This window comes from Haemaphysalis longicornis, unplaced genomic scaffold (assembly GCF_048455015.1).
Source record: "Haemaphysalis longicornis isolate Haplotype H1 unplaced genomic scaffold, Haemaphysalis longicornis Haplotype H1 scaffold_1, whole genome shotgun sequence".
NCBI lineage: Eukaryota > Metazoa > Arthropoda > Arachnida > Ixodida > Ixodidae > Haemaphysalis > Haemaphysalis longicornis.
This window is the reverse complement of record NW_027526203.1, coordinates 10,512,653-10,539,616: the sequence shown is the minus strand read 5'-3', so window position 1 is coordinate 10,539,616 and position 26,964 is coordinate 10,512,653. Positions and strand designations below refer to the sequence as shown.

The 26,964-nt window shown below is 47.6% G+C and overlaps 1 long non-coding RNA gene across 2 annotated transcripts; it reads left to right on the top strand.

Annotated features, from left to right (window-relative positions):
* The first annotated feature begins 252 nt into the window (after positions 1-252).
* Positions 253-26,401, top strand: LOC144175096 (uncharacterized). Of its 2 annotated transcripts, none has more exons than XR_013323612.1 (7): positions 253-438; positions 2,057-2,124; positions 2,742-3,237; positions 4,698-4,941; positions 18,976-19,229; positions 25,316-25,659; positions 26,242-26,401. It is a non-coding gene; the product is annotated as an uncharacterized LOC144175096 (long non-coding RNA). The 2 variants fall into 2 exon arrangements; XR_013323611.1 differs by having other exon boundaries at positions 4,695-4,941.
* Positions 26,402-26,964: the final 563 nt, after the last annotated feature.

The following is a 26,964-nucleotide window of genomic DNA, read 5'->3' as shown; positions in this document are numbered from 1 at the left end:
AGAACCGAACCGCTGCAAACTTCAAAAAGCGCGCGCTCAGTGCTCACTCAAAAAAAAAGATAAAAAGCCGTTAAACATTGCAATAAAGGAGTAATTTGTTGCATTTAAAAAAATCTTGGCTTATAAAACGTTTTTTGCTTTTTATTAAGTGAAAATATTTTACTTTTTAGTTTATGCATTTGTGGTAGTAGTTTTCAGCACCACCAGGGGTTCCTCTGTCGCTTCAATTCAAACACAACAACCGTTGGTCGCGTTTGTCGTTCCAAAGAGTTGCTCTTGCGTGTGTAAGGTTGTTTGCGCAAAAAAGAATGCTTTTGAGAGAGTAAATAGGTAAATTGTGTTTTAAATGCATCTCCAAAATACCTTGCTCAAGCCTTTGTATGCGTGAAGACTGCCACGGTTCCCCAAGCGTCCGGAAACGACTCGGCACGAACAAAGGTGAGTAGCTACTAGCGTGATAAGTAGTAGCAGAGTTTCTTGCGGTCATCGTTAATGAGCTATCACTGCACAGTACCGTAGTTTGCGAATTCTGTGCGCAGCACACGCCGGTGCCCAGCACCACAATTTGTGAAGAAGTACACGCTTGGGCTTGCAAACTTTTGGCATTACCTTTCTCGTTAAAGAAAACTGTTGAAATGGTACAAGCAGTACAACGAATGCACAGGCTATCAGCCGAGCTCGCGCTGAGCCTTTATGGACTAGTGATGCACAAAACTTTAATAAATTTCGGTGGTGTCACAGCACAACGATGGGGGGGGGGGAGCAACTGTACTTTTTTTTTTTATAGTTGGCGCCTTTCATGCTGTAACCCCGTTTTTCTTGTTTTTCGCTCACATTCTCAGATTATATATGACGCACTGGCCGAGAAGAAATAATAGTAAAAGAAAGCGTCTGAGAACACGTTGACCAGACAGAGTTGTAGTTTCTTCCAGGCTCGACTTATTGTCTGTTGTCACTGCTACCAAGATGACACTAACAAAAAAAAAAAACGCAAGAAGTCTGTAGTAAGTCCGCATGTACGCAATGTTTCTCACAGATTCCGGAAAATAGCCAGTAGATAACGCATGTCACTACAGAGACTGAATCAGAAATCGTTTGTAAGGTCCCTTTGATGTGATAAAATCCTACATAGGTCAGTGCGTTTAAGAGCACAGTTTAGCGCATGGACATTACAAATACTAGACAGTTGTTGCGCATTATGGTGCGTCCACAAACTAAAACTCAACAATACAATAATCCTACTCATAACTCCAAAGAAAACAATGGAAATGACGGAGGAATTGTCGTTGTTCTGAACACAAATTGTTGGAGTTAATACACCATCTGTTTCCAAAAACCCGTATGAAATGCATGTCGTGCGATTTTGTAATTTGGACCAAAAATAAAGCTGGAGTGGGGCCAATTTAAGACAATTTGCATTGCCACTGACCGTTACCATATCTCCATGCTGCATTTATTGTTGATGTGATCAGTTGTCTTGAGATATTCATGATGGGCATATTTAGTAAATTTCTGTCTGAGCTAAAAATGAAGCTAATAGACTGCACATTTGCCTTACTGCTTGTTCCATTTTAGTTGTCTCCTGTCACATAAAACAGTATGACAAAAGGAGAATGGCATATTATCTAGCTGCAAACGTGTGTTTATGGAGAAAGTTTGCAATGGTATTGCTAGTGTCTGACATATTTTAGTTTTCTTCTGCTAACTCACATTTGAGTTATGAATAGTACCAGACCTTCCCAAAATATTGTGTGCATGTTCAAGGCACTGCCCTAGAGTTTTATTCATTCCAAGCCTTTCACTGTAGCAGGTTTGAGATTTTTGAATAAGATAAGCTCATTCACAGGCAAAGGCCGGTGAATGAGCTTTTGACTTCTTTTTTGTCCTTGTGCAGTAGGATATTTTCATGTTAGAGTAGTAAAACCCCTCTGCATCCTTGTTTACCTCGAGGTAAGTTTTGCTTACCTTAAGTTTCAAACTGCTTTAATTCTCAGTGCTTTAGTTGTGTACACTTTATTATCTCGCATTTTTGCCGGCATCTGGTCGGTGCGTTCAGGGCGCCTTTTCAAGCCCTGGATGTCAACAAAGCTGCCAAGGAGGTGTCGCTGATCAACCTGTCCATGTGTGAGTAGGCCAAGCCGCGCTTGCACAGGGTCAATTAGGACGTTTCTCATTTACAGAAGGTAACCACTTTTTGTGTATAGCTGATGTTGCAGTTGGAATTTTCCTTGCAGACCCATGATGTGTTTACAGTGCAATTAACTGGTTATTCTGGGTGCATCAGGTTTTGGCAGGATGTGGTATGCAATTTGTGTGCACTAAATGAGAGAGAAGCTGTGCAATTTGTGCTCACTGCCCTTCATGTTACCGCTTTGCATAGAGCTGCCCTTGTGTCTAGTTTTCTTGTCTTCAGGTTTCACATAGGAATATTTATAACTACGTTCATTGGGTTGTCCTAGGTTGTTATATGTACTCTAGAGTGGCTTAAAGTGGCGTCAAAATGATGTTAGGGCAGGAGATGACAAAGGCTTCAATTTCAGCGTCGTACCTGGGAGATGAAGTGGTTGCTGTTTAGCCAGCTGCAGGGCAATTCGACGGGCTTGCAAACCTCAGAGCTTTGTCACTTGTGGCTTAGCAATGTTTATCACACCGTTATATCCTATTTCCTAAGGTAAATGCGTGTTTTCCCCTTCCGAACTGCTATTTGCACCTATTGGTCCAGTAATCATAAAATGTCCCAGGTGGTGGCCTCTGGATGGGAGGGCCCTGGTTGGTCTCCTGCTCTGGTGGCCGAGGTGCAACTGGAAATCCTGGGCAAGCGCAGCAAACAACGGACGGCCCCACTGTGGGCAGCTCAGCTGGCCTGGGCCATCGTCCGAGATGACCTGAAGGGCCACACCCTGGCCTATTCGGGCGGCTCTGTGAGGCAGCGACAGGGCTCGGCCTCAGCAGGCGCCATGCTAGGGGAGGTCACCCGGCAGGCGCTGCTGTAGTGTGCTGTATCCTCAGCCACAGCCGAGCTGGTGGGTGTCAGCCTGGACCTGACCCCAGCGCTGTGCCCTGCAATGCTACTCCCGGGTGGCCCTGCTGCGCATCCGGAGGGCGACTTGTGCTCACTCGTGGTGCATGGAGTGCTGTATCGGGGCGCCTGGCTGCGGCCGCAGTGGGAGCCCAGACACAGGGAGCTCAAGGGCAACGAACCAGTGATGTGATATCTGCGCCGAACCGTGCCGATAGGTAAATCCTGCTACATCCTTCTTCATTTCAAGCAGTCTGCGCCAATCTTGTACCGAAGCTTCGTTTCGCCGGGTTTCCGCAATGTGTTGGCTCTGGTGGGAGGAGTCCTTTACGCCACGGGTGTTGAAGGCATGTTTTACGTAAAATGAAGTGGAAGGAAGTTTTTACATAAAATGTGCTGAGTGCCTTCTGCACAACTGCCTTTCAACGACTGCCTTTCATTTTGCAGAGCCTGAGCTTCTTAAGCCCACAGCTGAGGAAAGAAAAGTCCTCTAGAGCTCATTTTAGGGTGCTGCAAGTGATCTAACCGATGAATTGACTTTGATGGATGAATACATGCTCGTCCAGCTTGAACATGTTGATCAGATCCGTCTACACGAATTAACGAGTATTGGCAGCAGAGTTTTGAGAAGAAGGAGGCTAACAACAAAACCAAATTCCCTCTCTTGGCTTGGCTAGTGAAGGCATTGCTGTGCATTCCACATAGAAAAGCGGTTCGGGAAATGGGCTTCAATAAGAACTGCCGGCACCTTAATGAAAGGGCTCAGTGTGCGATACAAACTGTTCATGGCATCAGGCACATTGTTTCGTTCTTCAAGCGCTTTGACGGAGATGCAAGTCGCTTCAATGTGACACCAGAGGTTTTGAGAGCAGTACAAACATCGAGCAAAGACTGCCAAGAGCGCATTGCGGCTGAAAAGCTCAGGTAGCTAAGCAGTGGTGTCTTGACCCAGCCAAGGCTGGTCCTAGTCATGATGCCCGAGACAGGGTCCAGCAAGAAGTGGAGACCACAAAAATAACATGGTGGCGAATACGGAGCATCTAATTAGCCTCGACATAAAGTCCAAGAGCTTCGGGTATGTCGAAAGTGGGCAGTCTCTTTTACCTGAGGGTAAAGCTAGAATGGTGGCAGCACTGGACAAAATGGCACAAAAAACAACTTTGGACCTGTCACGATAGTTCTACTTTCATGCGTATTTAACCAGAGAAACGTGGGTTTAGCACAAGTGTCTGTTTTGTTTCGTTACATTTTCTGCTTACTTAAACAAGCTCAAAGGTGTTTTCAGGGAATCTAGTCATATTGTGTTTTATTGACATGTAGTCGTTTTAGCTTCAGGATGTTGTTTTCGTGTACATCAAACTGTCCACTAAGTGACTGTGTTTCGTTCATTCTGGTTTCATGAAAAGTTCTGTAGCCTACCGAATTGAATGCTACCCCGATAGTCGTTTTTTAAATGAAAGTCAAGTTCCTTCATGATCTGTTGGCTCATGTGGTGTATGTACACATCGCATGAACTCTTTTGGTGCTTGTCCTGAGGCATTTCATAGTCACTGCTAAAAGACGTCTGTGTGGCAGAAACTCGTCTGTACCGAAGGCATTTTACTTGTTTAAACATTTCTGTGTGCCCAGGATGCTGCTTTTGGGGCTCCTCTTAGTTGTTTTCCTCCCCTTCCAGCAGCTCTCAGCCGCCCTGTGCCCCATGTGGGTTCCAAGCAGAGAAACACCACCTGGAGGTGGCTGACAGCCCTGCCTGCTGGCCATGGAGAGTGGCCAGATTTAACAACAGGGAGGCGAGCTGCTGTTGCTGCCGGGCTGTGCCAGGGAGCGGGACAAAGTCCGCAAGGTCCTGAGATGCCTCAGGAGTCATCCCCACGCCTCGCCTCCCAGCCCGGTTGATTTGGAACAACATTGAGGAACTGAGGGTTTGTTTGTTTGTTATCTTCTCTTGTGCATGTGTGTGTGCGTCTTTTTTAATACCCCTTTTTAAGCGTCACTGAAGTGATTTGTAAATATTGCAGGAATACTAGTGCGAATTGTAGTCTGGAGTCTCTAGGCCATATTTTCACCACTCGCGGCATTTACGTGAATTTATTCGGTAGAAATTATCAATTCAGAAATGCGGCCTTCCTCCGCATCCTTCTTGCTGATTTCCTGACATTTTGTGTGACATCAAAACAAGATGGTTTGGCTGCACTACTGTGCAGCTCGCCGACCCTCCGACAGAGTCAGTCGGTCCAGCGTATAGTCTTCTGGCCGCCAGCGGGTCGTCTTAATTTGTTTGCTCAGTTGAAACTAAGCCATGACCCGTTTGTGCCTGGAAATATCTGCCTTTAGTTTGTTAGTTTGTAGACTGTATTCTGTTTTAACTCATTCCACACATGCAACGCTCTGCTGACTGGTACGCTAGTGAAAAAAATCAAAGGCCAATTGAAGGTGGGAGAAGCTTTATCAAAGTTAATAAATGTACAAAAAAGAAAACTGCACATAAAACAAGGACACAAGAGAAGACAAATAGACACATAGGGTGCAGACTAGCAAGTGATTTTTTATTTTAGTGAAAAACACATCATTAAGGAAACTGCGGTAACCTAGGGCACAGAACAAAGGTAAACCAAAACCACAGCCAAAAGACTGAGCGCAACACGGGGGGCAAAGAACCCTACACTAGGCATGTGCAATTGCTTCGCACATAAACAAACAAGGTGAGGGCCGGGGTAGTCCAAGGACACTAAAAATCACCCCCAAGAGTCCCGTTACGATACGCGATCTCGGTGCTTAGTAGGGACACTGACGGTGAACTGACGCAATCTTCGCCTTGATTTTCAGAATCGCGTACGCTTCAAAAATCTCCTTGCTGCACGCACTCCTGTAACGCTTTGTCACTTTGCATGCTTTGAGGCGTGGCGCACAGCCTTTGCAGTCTTTACAGTTGGTGGCCAGGTTGCTGCCGGTAAAAGTGCGGAGGCTGTCGGCGTGTACCCTCAGTAAATCATTAATGCATCGGCCCATTTGGCCAATGTACGATCACCCACAAGACAAAGGTGTTTCGTAGACGACGCAGCTTGACAGTTAAAAAAGCAAGGCTAAAACGGGGGCTAGTTGGTTATACATGTTCTTGAACCGCGCTGTTCTAAAACTTAGACAAGGGAAGAGCACACAAGGACGGGGCAAAGCGCGAGTCCCATCCTTGTGTGCTCTTCCCTTGTCTAAGTTTTAAAACCGCGCGGTTCAAGAAGAGTTAACAAAGCGCTTCTCGTGTCTTTTCCAGCACCCCGCATGTCTATTTTCTTCAGAGTTTACACGCTTACACAACTTGTGTAGCTTGTTAGGTGCCGAAAAAAACAACACGAACCCCCACCTTTTCCTTAGCTTTCTTGATCCTGTACCCAACATTGTGGACGTAAGATAAAACGGCCATCTTGTCGCCCTTGTCCCGTTCGCACCTCATCTTCTTGGGGCGTGACTCGACAAGAAGCTTCTTGCCAACTGCCAAGATAAGGTCGCAAGAAAACCCTGCTTCCTTCAGTCGCTCCACCTGTGAACAGAAACTCGCCTCACCTTGGTGTGTGCACGAGCGCTGCAGCGCATTCCCGAGAGCTGACGTGAAGTGAAGCAGTCCTTTTGGATCGAGGGGAATAGATCCAACACACATGGTCACAGTTCACCTTGGGCTCCATATCCAAAAACTGCATCAATCCCCCGACCGGTGCTTCTATTGTTTACGAAAAGACATTAAGGGTGGAGCGAAAGAGTTCAAAACACTTCTTCAACTTGATGTATAGTGCCCTCTGGATTGAGCTGCTACAGCACTAGGAAGTCGTCAATGTAGCGGAAAATCTTAATGACGTTAGTGCGGAGCAACGGAAGCAACTGATGAAGTTGTCGAAACGTGCGAGTAGGAGGTGATTGAATATTGGGGCAAGACACGACCCTATACGTACGCTGTCCTTAGGAACATAGGAACGACTACACACCCCTTGAATTGGCTCAGCTGGTTGGGCCGCTGGCACCGTCGCAGAGTCACAACTGCCGGTTGTGCCGAATCTTTCATGCGGAGGCCCGAAGGATTTGGCACGGACGGGACGGGACGGTACGGGACGGGACGGGACGGGGGACGGGACGGGACGGGACGGGACGGGACGGGACGGGACGGGACGGACGGACGGATTAGTCGAACACAGTATCGGTGAAAATTGCACAGTACGCCGTGGGAGCACCACTAAAGAAGCGCACAGTGTCGTCCCGGTTCTAGGACGTTTCGGTGCGGACATTTCTGTGTGCGGACATATCGGTCCGCAGAGCAACAAACAGCAACAAAGAGTGAAAGAAAAAAGTTAAAGGAAAAAACGTAAAATATTGCAGGGGGTGCTTACAACTCTCTCAGAATGTGAAGGAGAAATTTTAGGTTGATATGCCTTGAACTTTCGTATGAACGTTACGGCTGCCCTCGTCCACACTCGGTTAGACTCCTGGGCAGCCCCCTCTGATGCTCGTTCCTTTCACAACACATCACCAGGAGCATCCTGTTTTTTCCTTTCGGTATACCTTCACCTGCCGAGGTTGTGTGGCAGCGGTTTAAACTTTCCTCGCAACGTGCGGGTTTAAACCAGAGATGGGCTGAGCTAGATTTCTGCGTGCCATATGTGGTTGAGACGTCACCAATGGGAAACATCTGTCGATTAAGCTAGCGTAACGGCAAATAGAGAATAAATATGGGAAATGCAATGAAAGCAGCACAACCTGAATTTCGGTAAAACAAACGTTCTTGGCTCGATTAACCGGCCTCAGTCGAGCAAGACTACTTTTTCCTGCCTTTGGCTTCGAGACCAATTTTTCTGGAACCATTTTTTCCTACCTTGGATTTGGGACCATTTTTTCCGGGACCATTTTTACCTACACCCGTGTTGCACCTATAATTATCACAGGGTTTAAAGGCGCAAGAAACAACGCGGACACTAGAAGAAAGAACGAGTAAGGCAAACGGAGCGCTTCGTTTGTCTTGCTCGTTTTATCTTCTAGTGTCCGTGTTTTTTCTTGTGCCTTTAAACTCTGCGATCATGTCGAACCAACTGGCCCACATCAAGCTGTTGCGCATATAGTAGACGAGTACCAAAGTCGCAGTTATACATGTCCGGTGCTCCCTGAAACAATTCGTCTAGGAGCGTTTCTTTGGATCCTGTTTGTCTTCAGATAATCTGCTGCCGGTGGTGTTCATATTCATATTCTCTCAGGTTGTGAGAGAGGTTGTGTCAGTTTTAAGAACCTCGACGTCAGGAACCTCGACGTCAGTTTTAGGAACCTCGACAAAAGAGGAACCTCGACGTCAGTTTTAGTTTATCACTTCATTTCGCCTCAGGATTATCCGACACCATATTTTAATTTAAAAAATGAAATGTAATGTTAATGTAACGACACGTTACAATGTTTGAAGTGGAACTGGAACGCGTTCCTTTCGCAATAAAGGGACTTGTATCGGGAACTCGTTTCAAAATTGGGAAGGAACGAGGAACGAGCTTTCGTTCCTGTTGTAGAGGAACGTGTGCAACATTGTTGAAAACGCATGGAGGGTGGTGAGGGTCGTCTGCTTTTGTACTACCCACAGGCGTCGGCCACTAGGGGCTCTGCAAGTCGCCAATGAGCTTCGTAGTGCACGTATTAATAGATTTACAAGCTTGCGAATAAAACTCGGACAGCCATTTTCAGACTCAGTGTTGGTGGTGGTGGTGGTGGCCCGAAAAATGGCGCATACCCACTTAGGGGGATTGGCCAAGAAGAGTTATGTTTTCATTACAATCAATCATGCGAGGCAAAATAATGGAGCAGAAGAAAGAATTTGGTCTAGGTTAATGAGAAAGAGAGAGAGACAGAAAACACGAAAAAAAAAACAGAGAGAAGAGTAGGAAAACTATAGTAAAAGTCAGTCTAATCGGAATGTTTTTAACACTGCAGACGAGCTGTCTCCGAAATGAAGGAGTTGATGGCGTTGCACACGTCCCTATGGCATTGGCCCAGCCTAGTGCCCCCAAACGACAAAAGCACCGGTACAGTTAAAGGCAGTCCAAGACGTAGCAGGGGAACCTCCAGAAGCCTGCTCCGATGGTTAGAAAATCGGCAGCAAAAAAGAAAGAAATTGAAATTTCGTCTTCACCGGAGCGTCTTTTTCTTTGTAGCGTCCAGCGCATGGAGGAAAAAAGCTTTTCTTTCCTCCATGGCTATAACGAAACAACAGTGATAACTGTCGCAATAGGTATTCTTAAAGAACAATTCCACAGAAAACTATCGGTCTTGGTTTTGTTCTCTGTGCACTATAGGACCTTTTAGGTGATGGCGTCAATTGACACCACCAGGGCCGAAAGGGTGTCAATCCCTAGCTGTGTGTGTATAAATCCCCGATATCGGCCAAACCGGCCGATGCATCAATGACCGCCTGAGAGAACATGCCTTGTCGATGAAAAATGGAACTGGTTCGCACTTGCCACAACATTGTAAAGATTGTGATTCTGTCTGTAAACCCGATCTGGACAAAACGAAAATAATCAAAAGGAGCAGAGATGCTACCGCACGTGAGGTTGCCGACGCTTTTTTCATAAAAAGAAAATGGCCCATGTGCGTAAGTGTACCGTCGCTATCTATTTATGATAAGGAAAGTGCATTTCTATATACTTCTTTCTGATGTTCGCCAGACGCCTGTGATGTATATTTTTTCCCCTTCCTTTCTTTTTTCTACAGTGCATGCCTATTTTATATATGCTTGTGCTTTCCGAAATAAAGTCAGTTGTTAGTAGCGCCTGTCACGTTTGCCACCGTCCTCGTCTTTTTTGCGATAAGCTTCCCATTCAGTAGGTACCAACTAGGCCAACAGCACGTTTTGTTTCGGTTCCGGTTTTCGGTTCGGTTCCGGTCCCGGTTCGACACCCTGATTTATAGTATACACACCCCCCAACACCCCCTAGGAGGATTTTCGGCCTCCCCCCCCCTAAAAAATGATTCTACAAACACGAGCACCCCACTGGATAAACCCATGGAAAAATTTCTGGATAAACCATGGATAAACCCCAAGGAGGTTGTACAAAAACTTCTGGAGTGGTGATGGCGCTCGAAAACTGACGCCGACGGCCGCAAAAAGCTCGCTCCGTCGTAGCAGGCGCACCGCATCCGTCGCGTTCTGCCTGCTCCTCGCTGCACGTATGGTGATGTTGAACGCTTGCACGTGGGCATTTATGACGTGTATGAATATTGCCTGGACTCTAAAAAGGTGTAGAAATCAGCAATGATGCGCTTGCGCGTCGCATTATTCGGCTGCGCTAACCGCGGAAAGAAGACATCGGGGATCACGTTGGGTTCTGTTCGCTTTATGTCTCGCAGTGTACACTTGCCCATTATTTGGGCCGGCTGGTACTGGTAGTGCACTTCAAGGAAAAATCGGCGTAGCTGCGGTCTTCCACCGACTTGTTAACACATTTTTTTACGCAGATATGCGAATGTTTTCACTCGTAGTTGCGGTGGTTATAGTAGTCTTTTGACAGCGCGAAATCGCGTTTATATTATGTGTGCCGCAATTTATCCTTCTGCACAAATTTAAATGCAGAGTGTTTGCTCAGACAGCAACTGAGATGTGCCACGGCACTTCCGTTTCATATTTCATTTTCGCTCAATCGGCCTTTGGCGAGTACTCGCACGATTTTTATGATTCAGTGGTACAGGCGAAGTTAGCTGAGACATTTCGCTTTCACCCCTCATATATGACTATTGTTTTGGCACTCTTTGCACCAGTTGGCCTTGCGCCATAAACATCCAACCATCATCATCATTTCACTTAGCTTTGCACAAGTCCTCGAGGCAATGCTTTCCCGCATTCTTCGCCTTTCTGCATGGTTTTCTTATCACAGCAGGAGCTACTCGCGCGGAAACGTACGCGGTTAGCGAGGTTGTGAACGGCATTATTAACCTAATGCGCGTAGTTTTCTTATCAATAGCAGGCTACGCGGTACCGATGTGAGTGGTTAAAGGGACCCCGAAAAGCTTTGTGAAGGTGGCAATCAAATGCGTTCAGGTGGTAGAACACATAACGGGGGATTTTTGAGCCAAGTGTGAGCCCCATACATTGTACGGATAATTTGTATGCAATTTTTTAAGATCGCCTTTCTCATCCGATGAGCGCGACGCCGCAGCGAGCCGACCGACCGCGGCTGACGCAACGGCGACCGCGGCTGACGCAATGGCGATCGAGGATGACGCAACGGCGAAGGCGCCCCCTGATTCGCCGGCGAGTTCGGCCGCCGGCGGCGTCACTGCCATTGGCTTCCGGCTACCCTTCCTCCTTCCTGCGCGATCCCGAGGCAAAGGCGGCAAAGGCGGGTCCGCAGCGATTGACGCGTGCCTAGGCGCAGGAATGTAGCTAGCGCAGAACGGAAGTAGAGCGTCGCGATGTCACATGGCTATTCCCAGTGTTTCCAGCTGCTTTGAAGGAAGCAGAAAGGGAGGAGGAGTCGATCGGCAAGTGGGGAGAGGTGCATTTCTGGCGCAGCTAATACTGAATGTAGATCAATAATTCCAACGGCATTGCATCGCTATATTACTGCTACGCGACAATACAGGGCTTTTGTAATTTTTACAGAAGGCTTTTCTGGGTAACGTCCTGAAAAAGTGAAAAAAAAAAAACGAAAAAGAAACAGCGGGAGTGAGGCACGGAAATGAAAATGCACACGTCAAACGCTGAAAATGTGGCGCTTTTGTATCCATTACGCAACATATGCGTGTTTGCCCTTGTCGCAGGTTTTCTAAAAATGAAGCGCTTCGTTTTGCGTGAGAACGTGCTGTTAGGCGAGATATCTGGAAGCCGAGAGACGGCCACTGACTGTGTTCAATTCATTTTCAAGCTAAATTTTTCATTTCTGTGAAGTAGGTCAATGATATTGACTATGCACCCTCAATAAACCAACTAGCTTCAATGTACGCCTTATATCTTTTGTAAAACACAAGGAAAAGCTAAAAATGGCAGTATTGAGCTGACACAGGAAATTGTGAAGTGTGGGCCGCATAATAACTCAGCATGCTATTTAATTTGGCCTTGTGCATGTGCAATTAGTGAGGATGTGGTATAAACCGGAAAAATTGCATGCGCAAAACATGCAAACACTTCAATGTCCTCTTTACTTGCAGCACTGCCTAAAAACAAGTAGACTGGATTGACTCTTCCGTCAAAGCTTGCTTAGGTGTGAAAGTTGCATAACTAACATTAATCAATTCCGGCACTCCTGGTAGAAGCAAACCTCAACTAATTACGCTGGAACCGGAGTTTCCGCACTGGGCAGTGCGAAATGCGGGCATTAGCTAGTAGACGTTTTCAGGAGGCATATCCTGTCATTCAAGCAACACGATGTAATTTCAGTGCGTAAGAGACAGCCTATAGCCTTACACCGAATAAACCTTTATTGAAATGAAACCAGGAGTGGGGTTTTTAGCACAGAACTATTGGATATTTCCCGCGATTACGGCTCTCGAGCGCGGCCTTCACCGCGGCTCTTAAAGGGAAGCTGAAGCGCTTTCCAAAAAATTTGAGTTAGATTAACAGTTATGTAGTTTCTTGCGTGCTGATTCCGAATATCACATTGAAATTTATCGTACACGAGTCCAAGTGGCATATATCTTGCAAAAAGCGCGGCCCCGTTTGAAAGACGCGCGCTTTTCGTCTTTTGACGCCCCTGATTGGTTGCGCCAGTCATGACATCAAAGGAGGACACCCTTCGGCCGCGCGGGTTGTCGGAAGCATTGCGAACGATCGCACGGTTGCCTTTGCGGCAATTTAGCTTGCAGTTTAATTTTCGCACATGACTGGAAGTTTGTTTTATAATTTCCCGTGCTGTTGGTTCAATTATCTTGGAGCTTAAATTTGCTTTACACGACAGAGAACCCCAAAGCAGTGACTGTGACGTCGACTAGTGGAATTCCATCAAAATATTTTTGAATTAGGCAACCAGCATATGGGGATTTTATACCTTATGTTAATATTAGGTACTGCCTTAACTGTTTCTTATTATACACAAAACCAGTTACGCCGAAGATTAATGGGCGTTTTATAAACAATCTACCAGCGAAAAGCACGTACGAGCACTGCGCGGAAAAATAGCGTTCAGGCGCTGTAAACGTATATGCGACACACATCTTGCCAGTACACGTATAAACCAACAAGCAGACTCTGCTTCCGCATTTCCTTTGTTCGTTGTCGCCCACCCCAGCCCCGTTACTCACCCCCGTATACAGACCCACCCACACGCGCGCGTCATTTCGGCAGCGGCGCTACGGCGCCTCCGCGATTGCTAGCTGGACTTCGATAAGTGTCGTCTTACTGCTTCACATGCATTTATTCTGAAAACACTGCAGCATACTAGTGCCTGCTCAGCATTATTGACTGTAGTAGGGCTTGATTTTCGCTTGTGCGTTGCGCATTTTGCTACAATATTACGGCCACCTCGTTATAATTAACAGACCAGTCGGACAAGGCAGTTACGTTGTAGTTACGTTACTTTAGGTAACAATCGATCACCAAACGTTTGTGATAATGAATCGTTGGCCTGTTTCAGCATTTCTAGATTTAAGCATTTACCGCGCTAGTCGGACAGAGGCCGTATATTTACTCTTCGCTCATAATTTTTTTAGTATCATCATTATATATATCACCGACTATCACTGGAGCACACTTGAGGTTCAGTGACAACAAGTGCTTGCCAGGTTATAATATGCAGCCACGCGGAATCTTTGGCAAAAAATTAGGCCCCCGCAGTCAACACAAATTATGGCACGGTGGTGGTTCGGAGTGGTGTTTTTTTTAATTCTAGACAAACATCACCTTATCGTGACATGTATACTTGCAAAATAAGTAATCTGGTTGTCTTGGTTCTTTTACTTTCTAGGAATACTGTTTACCTCTTAGCCGGGAGAGAACTTCTATCAGGATTGGCCCCTTGTTTTAGTTTCGCCAAAAAATTGTTTTTTTGAACACTGTCCTGAGCCCATAGGGAAAGAAAACCGACGCGTTTAACGAAACAAGTATTTCCTGAACAAATTAATGTGACTTGGTTTCTGGAATGGAACGAAACATCCCCGGCCAAAGTACAGCAGTATTCCCCATCTTTCCTAAATCTAGAATCTAATGTGAACATTCACGTCCGTCGCATCAAAAAAAAAAAAAAACGCATTGGAGCGGTTTACAAAGTATTTAACGTAGTGTAGTGTATTCTCTGTCATCAAGCACAGCCACCTCGGCTGTCGCTTCCGTATGTTATCAAGCATCCCGGCGTGGCATTATTCTGCTTAGGAATACGGCATGATAACGTATGCCTCGTTTGGCGTTCGTGCATACTCTTTGAACACGAAAATTGTACAAATGAGTGCTATCAACCACAACAACAACAAGTATCATTCTCAAGGAAACACGGCGAAAAGAGCATGGCCGAGGCAGCCGATCCGGCCGGAAGTCCAGGTATGACGTTTTTCAGCCGGTTTTCGTCCGCGCTCTTCGGTCTTCCGGCATCGCGCGGCGAGATGGGGGCGGGGCATCGGGCCACTTTTGTTTGCTCATTGCGCCGCTTCTATTGCATGCATTGCGAAAATATTTCGTACACATGAACTATTCAATGTGTACTTGCTGCTAGTCAACTTTTCTTTTAATTCTAAAACCGCTTCACCTTCCCTTTAACCAAAAGTTTCACCACCCACAGAGATATAAAACGCTAAAGCGGGATTCACACGACGGAGAACCCCTCTCTTTTTGGCCCGCGGGAGCCGCTCACGTGACCGGTTTTAGGCTCCGCCCCTCGGTGCGGATCGCCCGCCGATGCTCCGGGAAAGAAAATTCCACCGCATGTCTTCGCTCGGCGGCGGCGTCCCTCCGTAGGGAATGGAACCAGTTTTTGGCACATAGGGCGAGGCTCGGGCGGAGGAAGCGAGCCTCGCCCTCGCTTCCTCCGCGCTGTCGTCTGCTACTCACTCCGCGCAGCTCCGCACAACGTTTATAGAACCAAGGTCAGTTGTAAAACTTCGAAGTGTTTCCCGGCGCCGCCGCACCAAGCCGCATTGATGGCGCTGCAGTCGCACCCGGCTCCCGCGCTCACTCTACCCGCGCGGAGCACCGGGTGGCTGAGGTCAGCACGTTCTGAGGGATGCACCTGCCGTTGTGCGGCTAGCGTCTCCGCGCGTGCGTGCGTGCGCACTCCGGTTGTAGATGGTTAGGCGAGCACTATGCCGGCGTGTTGTGTTCCCGGTTGCACGGGTGGTTACAGGGGAAACCAAACTCAAAGGCAAGGCGCTTTTCTCGCACTTCAAGTTACTTCGGCCTTCGTGTAGATATATGGTACCGTGCCAATGCGTGTCTCGACCGAAACCTCTCAGCCAAATCGCGCGTGTGGCGTGAATTTTCACCCTGAGGACATAGCAAAGAGCTACACCCACTTCATTAACAGTTAAAAAGGAGAAACTGAGTGAGGAAAGTGGAGCCTCGTCGAAGGAGCCGTCCCGAAAATATTTCCAAACCTGCTTCCTCACCTATCCAAACCGCCGGCAAATAGAAAGAAATTTCCACACCGAAACATGCAGATTGTTGCACAGACCTCGTCTGCACAGAAAGCCAAAACAAGCGCTAACGGTGCAGCCGGAGAAAGTGCTGCAAATTTAGACGTGGTGGCAGCGAGCAGTAAACCTTCGTTGAGAGACATGGAACGAGTTCGTTTTCCATTGGCGAGCTGGCGAAAGAATGTTGGCAGAGATTACAATAGAAGTTATGTTTTTTTTTTTTTTGCTGTTGTTCAGAAATTAGAGGGATAGCTTCTTTTCGTTTAACCCGCCGCGGTGGCTCAGTGGCTAAGGCGTTGCGCTGCTGAGCACGAGGTCGCGGGTTCGATTCCCGGCCGCGGCGGCCGCTTTTCTGATGGAGGCGAAAAGCAAAAACGCCCGTGTGTACGAGATTTCGGCGCACGATAAAGATCCCCAGGTGGTCAAAATTAATCCGGAGCCCTCCACTACGGCGCGCCTCATCGCCTGCGTTGCGTCGGCGCGTTAAACCCCACAATCAATCAATCAATTCTTTTCGTTTAAAAGTGTTTCAATCGGGGAAGAAGTAACAATTTTGGTCAGCTGCTGTCTCCGCTGCAGTGCCAAGAAGCTCTGTCAATAGCGTAAATGCAGTTACTATAATCTCATTTACCGGCACGAAGGAATGACACGAAGTAGACGAGATTATAATAGCGGTATCTGCACTATTTACAGAGTTACTAGGCACTGCAGCGGAGACACAGAGATACGGTTTGTGCCGGGCGCACTGCGATCGTCGTCTTCGTCTTGATTCCCTTCTCGGCCCCATCACTACGCGAAGCTGATACTTGACAGCCTATTCTTTTCGCCAAGAGGGATATCCCGTGAAAATATTTCCTTACCTTGAAACTAAAAAAAATATCCACTTTTTGGTTCTTTTATTCAACCGATAAAGCTTAATTTTTTTAACAAAATGATGACAATGTTTGCCAGCCCTCAACAATGTCTCTGCATAATGCACCAGCCACATTCCCTGCCTAGAGGGTTAGAATATGCAGCCGCCTCAACAAGAAACGTAAATTATATATGTAATGTGAAATGGCAGACGATGCTCTAAACGAACGCGGAAGCCGCGCGGCCTTTGAAATGCAAGCGGCTGCTGCGCAATGGTTGTCGCCGATTGAGCGCCGTAGCTCCGGTGACATGTGGCTAGACTTACCACTTACAAGCGTAAATAAAAGGTTATAAACACGGCGATCGGCATATTTCGCGATTACGCTCGCAACGACAGTGCAGATGCGGCCCGCGCTGCTTTCGCTCGTGCTTCCCCAGCGGCTCAAGGGAGCCGGTTGCGACGGCGACGCCACCTAGCGCTGTGGGTCGCTCGGGCGCCGTATTGCTGATATGGCGGAGGCGGAGAGTTTTAAAACTGACCTTGGTTCTATAAACGTTGGCTCCGCACGTGTGGATGCGCCACCAAGACGGAAAATCCGGTCACGTGGTGTTGACGTCACATATCCGTCCGCCTCCGTGAGAGGGTTTCTCCGTCGTGTGAATCCCGCTTAACTCGCTGCTTGAATCATGTCAGCAGCTAACGCGTCAGGCGAACTTAAGGCTGCCGTCAAGCATCCTCATCGACAAAGTCAACTTAGCTATCGGTATCTCCTGTGTAAACCAAAAAAAAAAAAAAAAACACGAAAGCACTTCAACGCCCATGCCAGCTGCGCGCCCTTTCTGCCCATAGCAATATGGCCGCCGACCGGTTTTCCCGGCATCACCTCCCCGCTCCCCGCGTTGGCGGGTATGGGAGGCGGCCTCCACTCCAGAAGTTTTATACAACCTCCTTGATCATGATCCTTGATAAACCCCTGCAAACCAGAGCCTTCTAGTTGTATAGAAGGCTCTGCTGCAAACACGCTGCAAACGCCCCCGCTGTGGCCCCCGCGCGCGTGCGCAAACACGCACTCACACGCAGCATTGCGACTCGGAATGCACATTAACATTTATCGTGACTACAGTAATGACTTGACTACTACCTCCCATAGCTAGCTAAGCGGAAAGAGACATGGAGGAAAGAAGCTCCACGGGAAAGTGACCTTTTAGAAGAGGGCGTGCGAACTAAAAATAAATATTGTTCGCACGCAACGTGCAGATAGGGACACGGGGACACCCAGCCTCCCAGGGGCATGCCCAGGCCCAGGGGCCAGGCGGGCAAGCTGGGCAAGCGCTCGCGCGCGCGGAGTGAGCAGGGACCATGGCAGGGACCCAAGGAGGTTGACAACCTCCTTGCAGGGACCATAACTGCCATAACTGTTGTGGCGCAGGCGGGGAGTCGGCTGGTCGGCTCGATCAGTTGCTCCGCGCCTCGCAAAGGCCGCTTGCTATGCTTCACGTGTGCAACTCGCCTTATCTGCTATGTTTGCCTGAATGAACTGTATTGCAGATCACAGGAAACCACAAACTTGGGGATGAACCAACCCAGGCAAGTAGCATAGTTACTTTCAGTTAGCGTTAGATGTTATTTCCATCAGTGGCCCCGAGTGCCATTCTAAGCGTCGAAACATTGTCAGTTCGGGTATCACACGCCAAAGCAATGTTTCGATATGACGGCTGTGGGGCACTTGAAACTCTGTGTTCTTTACTAAAGCGTGCTTATAAACTTGGGCGAAGGTGTTTTTGTATACCGCATCCACCAAATCTACGGCTGCTGTGCAAACAAAGGGCCGACTACTGAGCATGCCTTGTAGCGCCGTTGTATCTCTGACTAGGTGTTTGGATTTGCTCCGTCTTGCGATCGCTGCGATAGAGGTCGTTGTTGCTCACGGACAGAGCGCTAATCTCGTCGCGATGTTCGCTTAGTGAAAAATAGTGCTACCGCTTCTTGAGTCCATTCATGCTTTCATGATTCACTTACCGCGCACTTGCGTAAGCTTAACTGCTGCTGCACGGTCTTGGAAACACCGGCATTTCACAAACACGAGACAAAAGCTGAAAACGATTGTCGATTAGCTCTGTTAAAATCGAGCAATCTTCACTGCCTCTTCTGATACAAACATGAGCTCCAGCTGGCTGTTTTTTTTTTTTTTTTTTAACGGATGGAAAATGATTTTGCTACTGGCTGCTTAAATTTCCAAGCTGTTCGCTGTCCCATTGCTGTAAACGCCTTTTTAAAAACACCATGCTCGGCGCGTAGAAGGTAACAGACACCGCCATTGTTACAGGCATCGCAAGGAAAGCGAACATTTTTTTGCGTAAGCAAGTTAGGGGAAAGAAAATATTAAAATTTTTCGGGGGACATATTGTCTTCAGTTCTTATTGCCATGGTGGTACCAGCTGCCCGGTGTGGAAAGTAGCCCCTCGTGTTTCCCTGTAGTGCTTTTGTGCTTCAGTAACTCCAAGGCTTGGCACGTGACTCTCTCCTGCCGCAGCCTCAGCCTGGCCAGCCAGGGGGCTCCCAATGCCTTGGTCCGTGCGACCTTGGCCTCCTGTGGCTCCCAACAGCAGCAGCAGTTTGGCGCCTCCACAGCAGCAGCGGCGGCGCTGTACTGGGTGGCCAGTCCGGCAATGGCCCCGATCCCCCACTGGGCCACCCCCATGGCTGCGCCGCCCTTCCCGGTGACCCGCGCCAGCATTCCGCCATCCATCCCGTACAGGGCACTGCCCAGGCCGTGCTACAGTGCAGGTACGGGCAAAGCGTGGGGACCTTGGGGGCAAAAGGGAAGGAGTGCGTTTTCTTGCCATTTTGTCTGCCCACAGTCTAGTGCTACTCCATGGGTATACGACCAAGGATGCCAGTTGCTCAGCAGGGACTGCGTACTGTGCAGAATGGGAATAAAGAAGGTACACTCCGGGCATCATGGGTGTCAGTACCATAGCAGGGACTGCATGCATACCCAGCAGTGGGAATGCCGAAGGGAAATAAATAAGTTGGAAGGGCAGACGGTTGCATTCTTTGCTTTATTTTCTATGCCTGTATGCGTAAAACAATAAAAACTTGTTAAAGCACTGAAGACACTGCAGCCGTTATCTTACTGTGAGATTTTATGTTTTCGGCCGACTTTTGGGCTCTCAGCAGCCGTGCATAATGAAGTGCAGAACATCATGAAGATGCATTGGGTGCCACAGCGACCCGTTTTCAAATAGGCGCTCCCTTAATCCACATCTTTAGGCTTGCTTGCGGGCTTGTTACTTCTGCATTCCACTGATTGTGGGCTAGCCGTTCAACCAGTGTGTTTTTATTTGACCTTTGGTACTCATTGTATGAGCATGCAGACGAGGTTGTTTCAACAGTGTTTTCTAGCCAAGGATTCAGCGCTAGAATATTACGCAGCAAAGATTTTGAGGTAAGGGCATGGGAAAAAAGAATTGTTGTCTTCCCTCTTTTTGACTTCTAGGGGTTGTACTCCAGCCATTGGGAGACTATGGTAGCTTGTCCTAAAGGTCGCGGCATTTAGCACTGACTGTGTGCTAATGAACTCTGATGCCTGGTATTGGTATTTACCTGCATTGAGAGCATTGTTTATGGGGCAATCCAAAAATGCACTTTGCTTGCTTTGAGTGCTGTTTAATTTTGTGAGTAAAAAGCAGCACTAAAAATCAGATGTCTTTGGTATCTCGGGACATAACAATGACGAAAGTGGATTCAGACTTGCTTTTCAGGACGAGGAGGGATGCCTTGGAGCATCGCATCACTGCCTCCTTTGGATCTGTACGTGTTTTAGTTTGAAGATTAAAATGAGTTGTTACTCGGTGCTGATGAGCTTAAAGGAATGTGCCCTTGATTGGGGAAGTATTGAAACCTGAGGATGCATGTGAGAAGTCATGTTTATGCAAATAATTTGGGTCGAGCATTGGAGCTTATGTAAAGACATAGGGAGGTTGGTACAACATAAAAGCGCCACAGACAAGGCAAAAGAAAAAGTGTAGGACGTAAACATACTGCCAATTCAACTAAACTTCTTCATCACAGTCATGTTATAATATACAACTATGATTAACAACAAAAGAAAAGAAAACTTCTTTTTGTGGTTAATCATTGCACTAGATATGGGAGGTGTACAATTTCGTGACTTTACCCAGCGCATACTGTTAAGGATGGGGTTATAGGTTGGATTCTTGACCCCAGAGTTTCTATTTTTGGTGGAGGCAATAGTAGACTAAGGTGCCTGTTTGGACTATTGTGGTAAATTGAAATACGAGCGCGTGGTTTTTAGCATATGATCTGCATTCTAACCGAGGGGCTGCGCCCACACAGTGAGAATAAGTTACCAGTGGCCCTTCCCAACCTTATGCCTGCTGTGCATACACGGCCCGTCACGAGGGAGGGCAGCACGTACTGGAAACCACGCGCACCGTTGTTTGTATTTGAATTTATCACGACAGTACAAGATGTCACCACATAGTGAAGTACCTCGGGTGGTATGACCTAATTCAAAGCCCCTTACTAAAGTGTAGATCAGAGTACAGTTGAGCCCACATATAACGGCCCCACTTAAAACGAACTTTCGCTTAAACGAACAAAACGCGCGTGACCGTCAAAATATACGTTACTTCAATGGCATAAACATTCCACGTACAACGAATGTTCTTGAGTTCTGCCGATTGGTTACAGCGAACGGCCGGCGCTGCATTGTGGGTTTAAATGACGGTCTCTGCCCAGCTCTGCCGGCGCAGGTCACTTTCCCGAACCTCCTCACAGGCAAATCGGGATTTTCCCGACTTCTGCCCAGGCAATGGCTGGCTACATCGCTTCAAGGTGCGGCACGGCATTGTTTTTAAGTTGATTGTCGGCAAGGCGGCGTCCGCAAGTGACCAAGATGTTGCAGCGTGGCTTGAAAAAAACGGAGAAGTTATTTCAAGCTACGCGAAGCGCGGCATCTACAACGCAGATGAAACTGCTTTATTTTACCAGATGTTGCCGGATAAAACGCACGCTGTGAATGGCGACACATGCACTGGCGGGAAGCATAGCAAAGTGCGCGTCTCTTCTGTGCACTAACATGGATGGCAGCGACCGCCGCGTGCCCTTCGTAATCGGAAAGTAGAAAAAGCTGGGTTGCTTTAGGAAGCTATGTGCCCATGCGCTACAGGAACAATGGTAAGGCTTGGATAATGCGCGATTTATTCGTGGATTGGCTGAGCGACTACGACCGCGACATGCAGAGGCAAGGCAGGCGCGTGCTGCTCGGGATAGATAACTGCTCTGCGCACCACGTGCAAACTTCTCTCGCGGCAGTGACCCTGCTTTTCCGGCCACCCAGTACCACTTTGAAAGTGCAGCCGCTTGATTTGGGAATATTACGTGCCTTTAAGGCATCGTATAGGCGCCGCGTTGTGGAGCGCTTGGTCATAGCTGTTGACCGCCCGGCAGCCAACTTGCCGCTTCGAGGTTCGCTGTATTCAGCTGTAGAGATGGTAAACGCTGCCTGGTCGGAGGTGGCAGCCACTTGCGTGCGGAATTGTTTGTGCAAGGCCGACTTCGTCGACACACAACCTGAAGCCGAGCCTGATGCTTCTGATGGTCACTCCGGCGGCGATTTGTGGCAGCCAGTCATTGACTTCGACATGGTGGCCATGACTTCGGCTGGAATGATTTCGTTTGTGCCGATGACGACGCTGACGCTGTGGAACCGTGCACGGACGAGGGCACCGTAATGAAGTGCGGGGCAAGAGCAATGCGGAGCAATCGGACGCGGATGACGAAACTTCTGTGCCTGCGCCAATAAGCGCGCCTGTTGCAATGGGCTACATGGGGGACCTTAAACAACTTGTTTACGCCAAGGGCCTCGGCGAAGAGCACGCGGCTGCTCTAAATAAACTGGAGACTGCCCTCATCAAGTCTGCACTGCAGAAACAGACAGCCATCACGGGCTTGTTTGCAAAAAAATAATTTGTGTTTTGACTTCTGATTTTTTTTTACTGTGGTCCATTTACTACGAACTTTGGGATATAACGAATGGAGGCCGTGTGACGCTCAGGTTCGTTATAAGTGGGCTCGACTGTACCTAGTTCCCCCTTCCTTTCTCTTTTTTTTAGAATTTATTTCCACTGTGAAAATTATTTATGCCTTTACAGAGAATTCAGTCCAGAGCACTGTGCTGACAGCATGTGTAGGCTGTGCAAAGCCAGGGTGATGATGGTGTCACTTGACTGATGCACCCTCTTAACATTTTCATGACCACGATAAAATAAGGTGTTTTTGGGTCTTCCAGGAAATATTTTTTTTGTTGCTACAGACAATGAGTGATGCTGAAGTGTAAGATACAGAATGATAGAAAAAGAATGGGGCTTTCTAACAGTAATAATTTCAAACAACAGACTTAATACAAATTTTATAAAAAATTAACAAAACCAAAAAAGTTACAAAAAGAAAAACAACATGATGAAAACATCAATGCCACTTTGCACAGGGTACACATAGAAAATTTTGAACTCTTACAATTTGAATGTAAGGGTAGAGAGTTTTTATGTGGAGCAGCTGGATCGGTGACATGACTGTAATGGTGTGCAGTCGATAATTTCAGGGTTGGGGGAGGCCCTGTATTTTAAATGATAGCCCGGCCCGAATTTGTTTTCCGAGCCACGCCTTGGTGCCAGGTAAGCGGTTTTTTTGGTTTCTTAAACTGTGTTTTAAAGACCCAACTTGAGGACCTATTCATCAACATCATCAACAGGCAATTTAGGTCCACGGCAGGACGAAGGTCTCTCTCATTCACCTTCATTCGTGCCTGTGCTGCGCTGCCCGAGTTTATTCTTTGCCTCCGAATTTTCTTCCCTTCCCTTCCCTCTCTTCTAGACCCGTCTCTGGCTGTCCATTCTGTTACCCTGGTGGCCCACCGTTGTCACTTCGTCTCACGCTAAAAATTGCGAGGTAGAGGGTTGCCTTATATGCTGTCCTGGTGATGTTGTTCATTTGACCTTCTTTGGTGCGGGTACGATAGTGTTACAGTAGGCTGAGTGAAATCCGACGCGGGATCAGTAGCTGTACGAGTTTTGTCGTTGCTTCCCTCATTCCTGCTCTCCTCTTGGTTAGCCGTTTCATAATGTGGCCAAGTGGTTAAAGATTTTCTTTTTTCTGGCAATTGTGACTTCAGCTCCGTCGCTTGACTCTAAGGCCACGCTGAGATTTCTTACATGACTGCTATCGGTAGGATATCCGTACCTATTTTTAGAATGACTACCAACTTTGCCCGTGGCGCCTTCCGTCTTTTGGGAAACACAGCTTGCAGCGGAAATAGAACCGCGGGAATATCGAAAGTAGTTGGAAAATTCATGTATTACATGCTATATACCACGTTTTATTTAAAAGTGCGTATCTGCTTGTAATGTATGCCTACCTTAGTTTTTGAGAGATTGGCGTTAATCTTTTGCCCTCTGTTTTAGTTTCGTGACCCAATGCTGGTGCTTGCATCAGTTCTGGTGGTAAACACGCCGTGGTGGCTCGGTCGGTAATGTGTTGTGCTACTGAGCCCAAGGACGCGGTTCAATTCCCGGTCGCGGCAGCAGGTTTTCTGGTGAACGCAGAAAAAAAACGCCACTGTGTCGATATTTCAATGCACTAAACGATCCCCAAGTTGTTGAAATTAATCCGAAGCCCTCCACTGCTGCGCGTTTCGTAGCCCGGGTCTGGCTTTGGCACCTGAATTGTCGAAAATTTTAATTTTTATCTTCCGATGGAGAGGTGCTTTGGTGGGATGGCGTCAGTTTCTGGCACAGCTGGTGGCCTTGTCTGCCAAGCATGCTGCGATGCAACCACCGACAGGGTGTAGAACGAACTTTGCTGTGCAGGCAGAGCACCTACCAAAAATGCGTGTACTTTCTTTCGTCTCTGCCATAGTATCATTGTTCTCCTTTCCACACTTCAGTTGCCGTTGTGCCATATACCAAATTTAGGGAAACACTTGCATATCGCTGTCCCAGTCATAGCTTCTGGGAGGGTGGCAGCGATTACGTATTTCCGTGGACGCTTGATGGGCATGGCTGATAGCCGACGGCTAGCAGGCACGGGAAAATCGAAAAATGAGCCTAATAACAGTATCGCGCTAAAATATAAATATAAACACGAACAGCCGCGCGCTGCTCCGGAGCGCTATGCCAAGGTCAACTCGGGGCGTCTTTGTGGAGAAAACTCGACTCTGTGCAGTCCGCGCGAAATGGAAGTCGACACCCTGCTGATAAGAGCTGTGGCCTTTAGAACAGGGCTGGATCTGTTTACAACAACACGCGCCCACAATAAAGCAACCGGAGAAGAAAGCGAAACTCAAGGGCGCACACCTGGTGATGGTCCGGGGTGACTTGACGCACTTTCACTGACCATAGGAAAGTCTGACGAATCGAAGTCATCTTCTATGTCTGTGCTGCTACCATCATGCACAGATTCAAGCTCAGTTGCATCGGAATCCGCCGAAATTCTCCGTTTGCACGAAGCGGTGGCAAGCGACGACGACGCCATAACCAAAATCACGTGAGCTCGTCTCCCTGCCGAAGAAGGACATTTAAATCCCCCACGCGGCGGAAAAACAAAACTCGAAAATGAAACTGACAAAATACTTCCTCCTTTACCATTTGAATGGCGTTAGCGGTTCAGAAGTGCTTGGAGAATGCCAAAATTTAAATTTGTATTCATCGATAGCATACTATCGATGGGAATAGGTGTGAAGGGTTGTGCTTCTTGCATAACTCAATTCGCATCACTCTCTTTGTCACAGTATTGGTATAAGGCCTTGCGTGTGTTGTCCAAGCTGAAAACTGCTGCTACTCTGCCCACAGGTCTCGGGAAAGGCGGAGAAGCCGCAGTCGGGAACAGTGCTGCCGGAGTTCTTTGAGCAGCAGGTGGCGTGATGCACGGTATCGTTCATGGGACGAGCCAAGACAGCAAGCCTCACACCGGAGCCAGTCTCCATCTCCTCAGGACCGCCGCCGCCGAGACCCATCGCGTCCTGGCTCATCTAGCTCCAGCCGGATGTCGTCCAGATCTCACTCCTCACGCAGGATGGAGCAGTGCTCGGATAAAAAGGACGGCCTCCGGGAGGAGAGGCCGAAGAGGACGAGAAGAGGCGGAGGGATGGCAGGTGCCCTTTCAGGGATGTGACCAAGGAGGCTCAGGAGAATGGGTGAGCAAAAAACAAAATTTACGTGATATAGATTTGGAATTTGTGTTTAGTGTGCTACAAGCTTTACCTTATTTTGCACTTTAGTGCACCAGAGTTGATGCATCATTACCTCGTTGTTTTTTCTTCACCTTCGCAGAAATTAGTCGCACTGCTATTTTATAGCAGGCTAAGGAGAAGGCAGCTCAAGGTCGTGGGTGTTGTGGCATAGTCCAAAGTGTGTACTATCGTGCTCTTTAGCTGAGAGGATCATTAGAATGTTAGCAACGTTGATCATGAGAACGATCTAATCATTAGAACAACCTTGCTGACCATTAGAATGATAGCACTGGCTCTCGGAGCTTGTCAGTGTCTGCTCTAAATGGCCAACCCACTAGCAGCATCTCGAGGCATTATGCTCAGAGTCATTAGCAGTTGGCGACACAAAACAAGACAATACAAAACAAAAGAAATACACAAAACAAATGACGGCAATACTATAAGGAGCTTGTTCGGGAATAGGGGATGTGCTGCAGCGGTGCCTGTGGTGTGGTGAAGTGTGATTCAAAGGTGCAAAAATTGTCGGCAAACTCCCTGTTTTTGCAGTGTTGACCAGTCAGGCGATGAGCTCTCTGCAGACTCAGAGCCTGAGGCCGAGGAAGGTGGGGAAGAGGACTATCTCTTGGAGCCAGTGTGCTGGATTTGCAGCAACCCTGCCGAACTGTACTACCAGCGTGATGAGAAGGTACTTGGCGTACTCGCCAGGGTGAGTGGGGCACCACTGATTCTGCCTGATTCCGCCACTGTTGATTCCGAATACAGAAGTTTGTTTGGTGGCTGTGGTTTCAGTAATTAGCACCCTTTTGTTTTGTGTAGAGAGGCCGCTTGTAACGCATGGAAATCTTTAGCTGTATCATATGATCTTACAAATAGCATCTAGTACCAGATTCTACATATTTGTAAGATCATATGATTCAAAATTCACATTTTTAACCTCTTCCTTAAGTTTGGTGTTTTGAATTGAGAAACGCTTTATTTTATCTCTTCATTAAAACAAGTATGAAACCTAACAACGGAATCATTGATATTTTCTTATATGGATTTACTTGAAAATCATGAATTGAACCATGGTCAGTTGTAAAAGCCTCACTGCTCTTTTTTTGGCCACCAGCGCAAGTTGTAATTTTTATTTATACTTTTTTTTGTGGGTACATTCAAACCTCACTAATTTGAACTCTGAGGGGACAGAAAATCTGTTTGAGTTAGCCGGAACTAGCGGGGGTCCCTTTGATTGGCAGTAGAGCGCCCGCTACCAGTATTAGAAACGCA